Source organism: Nannobrachium achirus (genome assembly GCF_963921795.1).
Source record: "Nannobrachium achirus genome assembly, chromosome: 2".
Lineage (NCBI taxonomy): Eukaryota > Metazoa > Chordata > Actinopteri > Myctophiformes > Myctophidae > Nannobrachium > Nannobrachium achirus.
In genome coordinates this window covers 26872542-26882768 of record NC_137811.1, presented here as the reverse complement: position 1 = coordinate 26882768, position 10227 = coordinate 26872542, and the positions used below count along the sequence as shown (strand labels likewise).

General features: G+C 43.3%; 1 protein-coding gene across 1 annotated transcript in view; it reads left to right on the top strand.

Annotated features, from left to right (window-relative positions):
* The window catches only part of ascc3 (activating signal cointegrator 1 complex subunit 3), a 296191-nt gene that overhangs the window by 81472 nt on the left and 204492 nt on the right, over positions 1–10227 (top strand). The window lies entirely within an intron of this gene.

Here is a 10227-nt window from a genome sequence, read left to right as displayed (position 1 = left end):
CTCTGTTGTCTTTCTGCACACACACACTGCACACACACACACACACACACGCGCACACACACACGCGCACACACACACTGCACACACACACACGCACGCACGCACGCACGCACGCACGCACGCACGCACACGCACGCACGCGCGCGCAGCGCACACACACACACACCTCCTTCTAAACGAGGTCATCTCTCTCTCAAACACCCAGAGATGTCAGTTCTTCGGGGCCCTGAGCTCCTCCAGTGTGTTACATTGTTCCAGAAACTTTGCTGTCCTGGTATAGCATTCCGTTGGCTGTGAGCAGTGTTGGGAAAAGTTGTAATCTTATTTTACTTTAAGTAAGTATTCAATTCTGCAATGGAGAAATACTCTGTTACAAGTAAAAGTCCGGAATTCAAAATGTACTTGAGGAAAAGTGCAAAAGTATTTGGTGTCAAAATGTACTTTTTTTTACAATTTTCAAATGTCTAAAATGTATAAAAAATCTTTAGAGAATAGCAAATCTACAAGCTCACAATGCGTTGCATAGGGCTGCAGTGGTTATTAGTGTAAGTACAGTATTTGGATCTGAGATGTAGTGGAGTAGAAGTAAAAGTACTAAAAACTCGTAACCCAAAAATAAAAGCACGGTACTTAAGTAAATGTAACTTGGTTACTTTCCAGCACTGGGCTGTGAGTAGCGGGCTGTGCGTGGCGGCCGTGGTGATGATGGAGCCCAGCTGGTTTGTTGTCGTGATGGGTTCTTCTGCCCTGGCCTGGGCGCAGACAGCTGCTCTCATTACAAACTTTATTTAACCCATTTAGGGCCTAGAATTATTGAATGCTTTAACCAGTGAAAAATAGCAGATATACAAGCTCACAGCGCGGCACCGAGTGCCGCGCTGCGAGCTTGTAGATCTGCTATTTTTGAAAAAGTCGTGAAAATGTGTGCAAATCTTTGAATATATTATGTATTTTCAAAGCGAACGTTGTAACTAAAATTTTGCTTCTGCGTGGTCCCTGGAACTAAATATTTTGAGATGGGGGTCCGTGGCCAAATAAATATCATTTTGGGGGTCCTTCACATGAAAAGGTTTGAGAACCACTGACATAGTAGTCTCTCAAGAACAGACTAACCGAGCTCCAGTTAAGTGAAAAGGACCTTTTCTTTGACGATGGCTGGACAGATTGCCGACATAGAAACATAGGTTTTTCAAAACAATCTTAGAAGGATTCAAAAGACACTTATAGAATCTCGTCAAAATTCAAATTTTCACGATAAAAAAAAAAATAGCAGATCTACAAGCTTGCAGCGCGGCACTCGGTGCCGCGCTGTGAGCTTGTATATCTGCTATTTTTCAATAGTTAAAGCATAAAATAATGATACAGAATATAGTGTACCCGTTCTGAATGGGTTAACCCGTTGACCACAGAATGCGTGTGGTGGGTCTATTGGCCAGCTGTGCTCCACCACCACCAACACACCGGAGCCTTCATTCCACGTTCAGGCATCGGGGCGTAGCGTAGCGCAGCTTAGCGGCGCTGCTGTGGTGGTGTTGATTGACGTCCACTGTAGCCACGCTGCACATTCAGCTGCTCACACTGATGACCACTGATTTGCAACAGTGTTAAGCCATTTATTCTTCTAGATCAGGGTTACCCTAATAGGCGGCCCCGCGGGCCATTTACGGCCCGTGGGGGGCTACTGTCTGGGCCCACACCAACCCCAGTAATAATGGTGGTATAAGAGCAGCAACAACACTAGTATATCGTTGTTATCGGGTGGAAATCTCGTATCTCCAAATTTGTACGTTCTTTCGCAAATCATACAAGGCCGTCCCACAAAAGGTGCGAGGCGTTGTGTGCTTGTAGATGGGCTGTTTTCACTAGTTTAAAACATTTTTAAAATGATAAATTCAAACGAGCGGTTTTGGAAATACAAGAGTTTCACCCAACAACGACGAAAACTGTCGCTGGAGTAGCGGGAACGCCACCGTCGCCCCCTGCAATGTTGTGGCCCTCGGTTTGGTACCCTAGACATAATTCGGCCCTTGGGGAAAACTAATTGGGGAACCCTGTTCTAGATCCTAACAGTTTTCTGTCATTGGTTCTCAAACGTTTTCATGTCAAGGACCCCCTAGAATTATATGTATTTGACCACGACGTCGGACCCCCATCTGAAAATATTTAGTTCCGGGGAGCAAGAGAAAGAAGGATTTACGTTACAAATGTCTGCTTTAAAAAATATATACATTCAAAGTTTTGCACACATTTTCAAGATTTTCAAAAATAGCAGATCTACAAGCTCACAGCGCGGCACTCGGTGGCCGCGCTGTGAGCTTGTATATCTGCTATTTTTTATAGTTAAAGCATGAAATAATTGTTAAAGTGGTGACACAGATATGCGTACCTGTTCTAAATGGCTTAAAGGAGTAATTCACCCTCAAAATGACTTATTTTTTCTATTGATTACTTTTTTTGTATTTTTCACATTCCTAAGACATTATAGTAAATTTACCCGTATTGATTTCTGGATGTATCAAATGCATTTGGGTCCCCATCAGGATTCAATGGCGGTACATTTATTGTAATCAAATTATAGTCTTAGGAATGCCACTAAAACAAAAAAAAGTATTATTGAACTCAAGTCTCCATGGCATGAGTAATCAATGTTAATATTAAGAAAAAAAAAGTCATTTTGGGGGTGAACTACTCCTTTACTTAGACAGCAAATGTAGAGTCTTTTGAATAAAATACAAATTTGTTGGAGAGCTTGTAGATATGCTATTTTCAGTGTGCAACCAGACATAAAAAATCGCCAGGCTGCGAGCTTGTAGATCTGCTATTTTTGAAAAATCGTGAAAATTTGAATTTTGACCCGATTCTATAGTGTCTTTTGAATCTTTCTACGATTTTTTTGAAAAACCCTATGTTTCTATGTCAGCAATCTGGCTAGCCATCGTTAAAGAAAAGGTCCTTTTCACTTAACTGGAGCTCAGTTAGTCTGTTCTTGAGAGACTACTATGTCAGTGGTTCTCAAACCTTTTCATGTGAATATTTATTTGGCCACGGACCCCCATCTCAAAATATCTAGTTCCGGGGACCACCCAGACGCAAAATTTGAGTTACAAACGTTCGCTTTGAAAATACACACATTCAAAGATTTGCACACATTTTCACGACTTTTTTCAAAAAGGGCAGATCTACAAGCTCGCAGCGCGGCACTCGGTGCTGCGCTGTGAGCTTGTATATCTGCTATTTTTCACTGGTTAAAGCATTCAATAATTCTATGCCTAAATGGGTTAATCTTATGGTTTTAGTCCTCACAGCTTAGTTTTTTATTCCGTTTTCGTCAGTGAAAAAGGGTGGTCAACACTGCTGTGGTGGGCTGTGGTGATTCAGATCCACTGTATAGCCGGGCTGCCGCACACATTCAGCTGCTCACACTGATGACGATTGATTTGCAAATAAAGGCAACAACGGGTGCAGTCAGCAGAGCTGCAGTTTTACGGCCGTTTGAAAGGCAGCTCCACACAGATCTAATCGGAGCGGAACACCAACAGACTGCGGAACACAAATAGATTACAATCGTAGACTTAACCCGTTTAGGCCGAGGATTATTGACTGCTTTAACCGTTGAAAAATAGCAGATATACAAGCTTGCAGCGCGGCACCGAGTGCCGCGCTGCGAGCTTGTAGATCTGCTATTTTTTGAAAAAGTCATGAAAATGTGTGCAAATCTTTGAATGTATGTATTTTTAAAGCGAACTAAAATTTTGCTCCTGGGTGTTCCCTGGAACTAAATATTTTGAGATGGGGGGGGGGTCCGTGGCCAAATACATATCATTTTGGGGGTCCTTCACATGAAAAGGTTTGAGAACCACTGACATGGTAGTCTTTCAAGTTCAGACTAACTGAGCTCCAGTTAAGTGAAAAGGACCTTTTCTTTGACGATGGCTGGCCAGATTGCTGACATAGAAACATAGGTTTTTTCCAAAAATCTTAGAAGGATTCAAAAGACACTTATAGAATCGTGTCAAAATTCAAATTTTCACGATTTTTCAAAAATAGCAGATCTACAAGCTCGCAGCGCGGCACTCGGTGCCGCGCTGTGAGCTTGTATATCTGCTATTTTTCAATAGTTAAAGCATAAAATAATGATACACAATACAGTGTACCCGTTCTGAATGGGTTAAGTTCTCTATTTGGGGAGCCAAGAAGAGAGGAGGAGAACAAAGCGGTCTGGCTTGTTGGCTGCGGATGGCATATTCTCTCTGAATTTTTCCTTTTGATAAAGTCGTCTCAACTCCTGTCAGCGTAATTGAATTGGCATTTTGCCCAACGATGTTAATTTGAGTCGCTGACGGAGAAGTGTGGCTTCTTGTTTATATAAGTTTAACTGACAGTCACATGGTTGTACCGACTGATGGAATGATCTGAAGCATGCTCGCCCGGGTTAATGGGCATAATTATGCTACAAAGCACAACAAAAACCAAACCTAATATGACTTCATGACTCAGAAGTCGTCTGTCTGTTGTACAAAGTCCTGGGGTATGACGATAACATGTTTTGAAATGGCTTTCCGTCTATGTTCATGGGGAACATTACTCAAGGTCCTCGACATTCCCGGAAGAACTTGGGATATCTGAAAATGTAATGGCACATTTCCCGTTCATAGAAAACATAATGAAATGTTATAGGAATGCCTAAAAAGTAGGAATTAAAAATTCCTAAAGGTAGCACAGCCAAAACTTTAAACCAAGTGGAGACAAAAGTACTCACATTTCCACTTTTTTATTGGCACACACCGACAAGAACGCTTACGCGTCTCGGCTATGAGCCTTCATCAGAGCATCCGTCATAGGAATGCCTACCTGCTGATTTTCTTCTCTTACGCAAAGGAGCATAAGGGATAGCCACATACCGTACAGTACCACCATATTTACCATAAGTACTACATTCCTTTATTTCGTCTTGCTAAATGTATATAATGGTACCAAACCAACCCCCCCACCCCCTTCTTTTGCCAAATGGGCATATATATATATTTTTTTTAATGCAATGATTTGATACGTTTGTGGGCACTCCACCACTTTTCAACCTATGTTCATATAATTGGTCCTCACTCAAAAATAGCTTTTTTTTTTTTTTTTTTTTTCCAGAGGGGCATGTGGGCAGGTCAGAAACCCATCGTCTTGTGACATCATCGATTGCCAATCCAGCTTATAGAAACTGCAGGCTTTCTATTCCTGAAAAGTTGCAATTTTAAAGTGGAAGCCATTGTTCTCACGATAATAAAAATCTAAATATTTTTTCAAAAATATTGATTACATTTCTTTTTTGGAAATGATGTCACAAGACGATGGATTCTGAACTTCCACAGCTCTCCTAGGAGACTTGGACTGAGTAGAAAAGAAGTGTGATATTTTATCATAAACATTAGTGAGGACCTATTATATGAAGTCAGGTTGAAAAGTGGTGAACTACTCCTTAAGAACCTGCACCCCTCTATTGGAACATACTCAGCTTATATGTATTCATGGACTAAAAAGGATTTGGCTTTGTATAATTTAATTTGTATTGTTATTGCACTTTTTGTTCAAGTTGGTTGGAAGTTGTTTATATCTACCCGGGCGGGGTAAGTTGTCTCACCTATACATACACTATAAATGGGACACTTCCGTTGCCCGCAGCACACAATGCTGATGAAGGCTTGACGCCGAAACGTGTACGCTGTTCCGTCTGCTCTGCGGCGTCATAACGCCAACTTAAATGTATAAATAAAAGTGCCTTAAAGGACAGTTCCGTGAGTACTACTGGTATTATCTTAAAGAGATTTATTACAAAGGAGCATTCCCCATTTCCCCAGCCTCCCTTTGATCTCCCTAAATTAATTCCCCAGTCCCGAAATATAATTTAATCTTATCTGAAGATTACGTTTTGTGTCACTACATGGCCATGCGATGCAATGCAGTGCTGCTGCTTGTGGTATAGATAATATCCTGGTGAAAGTGACTTCGTTAAGAGAGCAACCGCTGATGTTTGGACCGTCAGTGCTGTTCTGTTTTTTCATTTTTTTTGTCTTGTTTTTTGGCTTAGTCGCTACTGGATCCATGCTTTATGTTAACAGCTGCATAATGCCTATTGCAGTAAAGTAACTACCTCTCCCAGTGCATACTTACACTACACCCCAGAGACAGACTTTTGGCAGGGACAGCTGGATTTCCAATTGGAAGAAGTGTTTGCATGCATTAGCATAAGAATGAAGCCCAGAGTTGTTTTAAGGAAGGAATATAAATGCACAGAAAGATTTCGAAAGGACCATTAAATGATGGCAACTTCATATTTACAACATGTATGCGTTACCTCAAGGTGAATATTGGGGCAGGCATACATTTGCATGAATTAGCATTTTTAAGGAGTGCGGGGACATCAGCTCCTCGTTACCAACAGACAAAGTCGATAAATCAAAACGGAACGGCCCGGCTGCTAACGTGATTGTGGCAACGACGGTTGCTTTGGTCGCCGCGGAGGCTCGGGACTAGTGAGTATGCAGAAGCCCGGGCAGTGTGTGCAGGAGCCTGCGACTCGGTGGCACATAATTCCAAAATGAATATTTATAGGAAGGGTGCTCCGAGGACTTGGCCTTGGGGGAAATAATTGGGGTGGACAGGAAGAGCACGCGGAACCCTCCGCCATCTCTGCTCGGGGAGAGCTGGAACAGCCCCGCAGTCATTTAGGGAAGAATGCGGCGCGCTAATATCCCATCCCTGCACTCGTTTAGGCAGAGGACGAGTGGAGCCGGTGCCTGGAGTGCGAGTGGAGTTGGGATAATAATAGCAATCTATTTCTTTTTTTAGTTCTCTTCATTTATTTTTTTATTTTTATTTTTTTACAAAGTGCTAGTCTAATCAGCAGATGAACAGCGCGCAGCGTTTTAATCACCGGGAGTATGAGTGGACGAAAAACCACTGGAGACCATCCTGCACTTAGCGACATTGTATTGACTTCAACATGGACCATCACTACTGTACCTCTCTTTATGTCTCACTGCTCTGCCTCACTCCTCCCACTGCCCGCACAAGAAAGACACAACCTTTTTCTCACATTATATTTGCTTCAAGAACCTGAGTTACTTGAGCAACTATGTCTGTGGCTGTTCATAAGAGGCTCCTCCTCCACCCCTGTTCAGCACCTGACTGAAACCACAATGAAATCGTCCTGCCGTTTCTTATTAAAGTCGCTCTTTGGCGCAGTAATAACCTCTTCCTCTCTGACGTGTCACACTGGACCTGGAGCTGAAACCCGGCCCTGGGTCGGGGCGTTGGGGGGGGGGGGGGGCTCACTCCCGAAAACGCCCCACCTTATACCCACTGACCCTGTCCCTTCCTCACCTGACAGGCACTCTTTAATTATTTCTTTCCATGAGTGTCGGAGCGAAACGAGGGGAAGAGGAAAGTGATGACATACTTTTAATGAATCCCTGAATAAATGATACTGCTGTCTAAGCTTAAGGCATCCCAAACCCGCCCTGCATGCGTGGGAGAGAGAGAAAGAGGTGGAATGGGGAGGGAAGGGGAGAGGAGAGGAGAGGAGAGGAAATGGTGGAACAGATGTGGAAGCAGCAGACAGGGATTAGACCCAGAGCTACTGTGACCCGAGTGTTGCGCTGCTGCGCGGATCATCCGCAGCACGATCTGATCAGCTGCTGTATCTCATTAGCTCTGCTTAACATGCAAGGATGCTTAAGATTAGCTTTGTCTCTTTGTCTTAAATCTTTTGCTTCTAGGAGTCTTTCTCCAGTGAGTCACCTGTGCTGTTATTAAAAGCATTCAGTCTCTGCCCGAGTCTGTGTGTGTGTGTGTGTCCCCGACCGTGTCCATGTCCGTGCGTGCATGTGTGCCCGCGTGGTGCGGTGACCGTCCTTCAAAGAGACCATTTCTCGGCTGCTTATCAGCGGCGCGGCGAGATTGAGCGCTGTCACCCACGCTCTGTTGCCATAGTGAAGCCAGGCGCAGGGAGGCGTGAGTGACAACTGTTCCCACTACTCAAGCCACTGCCCTCCTTCCCTGCTCCTATGGCGTCGCCCCCCGTCCATTTCACTGGCCTCTCACAGGTGGTCGACGAGGAGTGGCGTGTCAATCACCGCGCCGCAAGACAGCTGCTCACTTAATCTCACGCCAACGCTTGTGGCTGGCATTAAGTGCCTGAAGTATAGCCGTTCATTGATAAAGCTACGAGGAGGTTTTCAGTAGAGGTAGACTGATTTCTTTTTTTAATTAACGTGCCTGTCTAGAATGGAAGACACGTGTGCACAGACACAGACAGTGGAATCGGATGCATTTTACAGATTGCAGTGCAGTGACTGTTATTGTCACTGTATATTATGTAGAAATTCAGCCACCCTGCTCTCCAAAATATCCAATCCACTTTATTTCTAGAGCACATTTAAAACAACAGTGTTTAACCCATTTAGAATGGGTTCACATTTTGTGTGTCATTATTTTATGCTTTAACTATTGAAAAATAGCAGATATACAAGCTCGGAGCTTGTATATCTGCTATTTTTGAAAAATCTTGAACATTTGAATTTTGACCCGATTCTATAAGTGTCTTTTGAATCCTTCTAAGACTTTTTGAAAAAAAAACTATGTTTCTATGTCAGCAATCTGGCCAGCCATCGACAAAGAAAAGGTCCTTTTCACTTAACTGGAGCTCAGTTAGTCTGTTCTTGAGAGACTTCTATGTCAGTGGTTCTCAAACCTTTTCATGTGAAGGACCCCCAAAATGATATTTATTTGGCCACGGACCCCCATCTCAAAATATTTAGTTCCAGGGACCCCCCAGAAGCAAAATTTGATTTACAAACGTTCGCTTTGAAAATACAGTATATTCAAAGATTTGCACACATTTTCACAACTTTTTCAAAAATAGCAGATCTACAAGCTCACAGGGCGGCACTCGGTGCCGCCCTGTGAGCTTGTAGATCTGCTATTTTTCACTGGTTAAAGCATTCAATAATTATAGGCCTGAATGGGTTAACCACACTGTACTGTACTGTACACTCAGTAACAATTGTATTTCAAATGTATGTTTTAAATATATGTACTGTTTTTATATGTGGACCCCCAGGGAGACTAGCTGTGCTTTAGGGCACAGCTAATGGGGATCCTAAACAAATTAAACTTGAGTGTAAGAATTGGGGAGATGTGATCTTACTTCCGTGCTCCTTTTGAGAGGCGAGCTACAGCGTTTTGGACTGACTGTAGTCGTGACAGGCAGGCTTGGCTAACGCCAACATAATGCACAATTACAGCAGTCGGGTCAGGCATGGATAAGACGTTCAAAATCAGAAGGGGTTCTCTCCAAATTAGGGCTGTCACGATTATGACATTTGACATGACGATTATTTGTCCCTCAAATAATTGCGATTAACGATTTAATTGTGTTTTTGTCAATGACAATTACATTTCTGTTTGGCTTTTAGGCTTTTAAGTTGCACATGGTAGATATGACACATAACCTAAATATACAGAGAAATTACTGACATAGTTGACAACTTTATACTTAAAAAAGGGGAAAGTCCTGTTCTGGCGAAGCCCGAACTGGCGAAGTGGGGATTTGTCTCCTACCGTAGCGATCTGGCGAATCGATTGTCCACGACACTGCAAGCGGCGCGAAGGCCAGCGGACCTTGGTCCTGCTCTTCGCCCCCGAGCGCCGCAGGCGCGAGTGGCCGCGAAGAGCGGGCCAGGGCCGGCCGCGCGAGTTACGAAGCCGTGGTGAATGCAATCGTTATATTTATGCCCAGGCCGTAAGGCCTGGGCAAGCGCACGATAAACGCCCTGTCCAGAAGACGTTCGCCATATCGCTACGGTATCGGACATTTCCCCACTTCGCCAGTTCGGGCTTCGCCTAAAAGGTACGTGCCCTAAAAAAGAACATTGATAGTGGAAATAGCCGATCTACAAGCTCACAACGCGTCGCGATGCGACGCGTTGTGAGCTTGTAGATCTGCTATTTCTATTTTTGACTATTTTTTAAATATATGAACGTTTTTCAACATGGAAACAATTATGACGATTATGAAAAATAATCGTGATTATGTCAAATAATAACGATTAGACGATTATGTAATAATTGTGACAGCCCTACTCCAAATTATCGCAAACAGTAACGCCCTTGGAAAAATCCATAGTAAACAATCTCCATAATGAAGATTTGAATCCTTGCATCATTTTCTCATCTGGT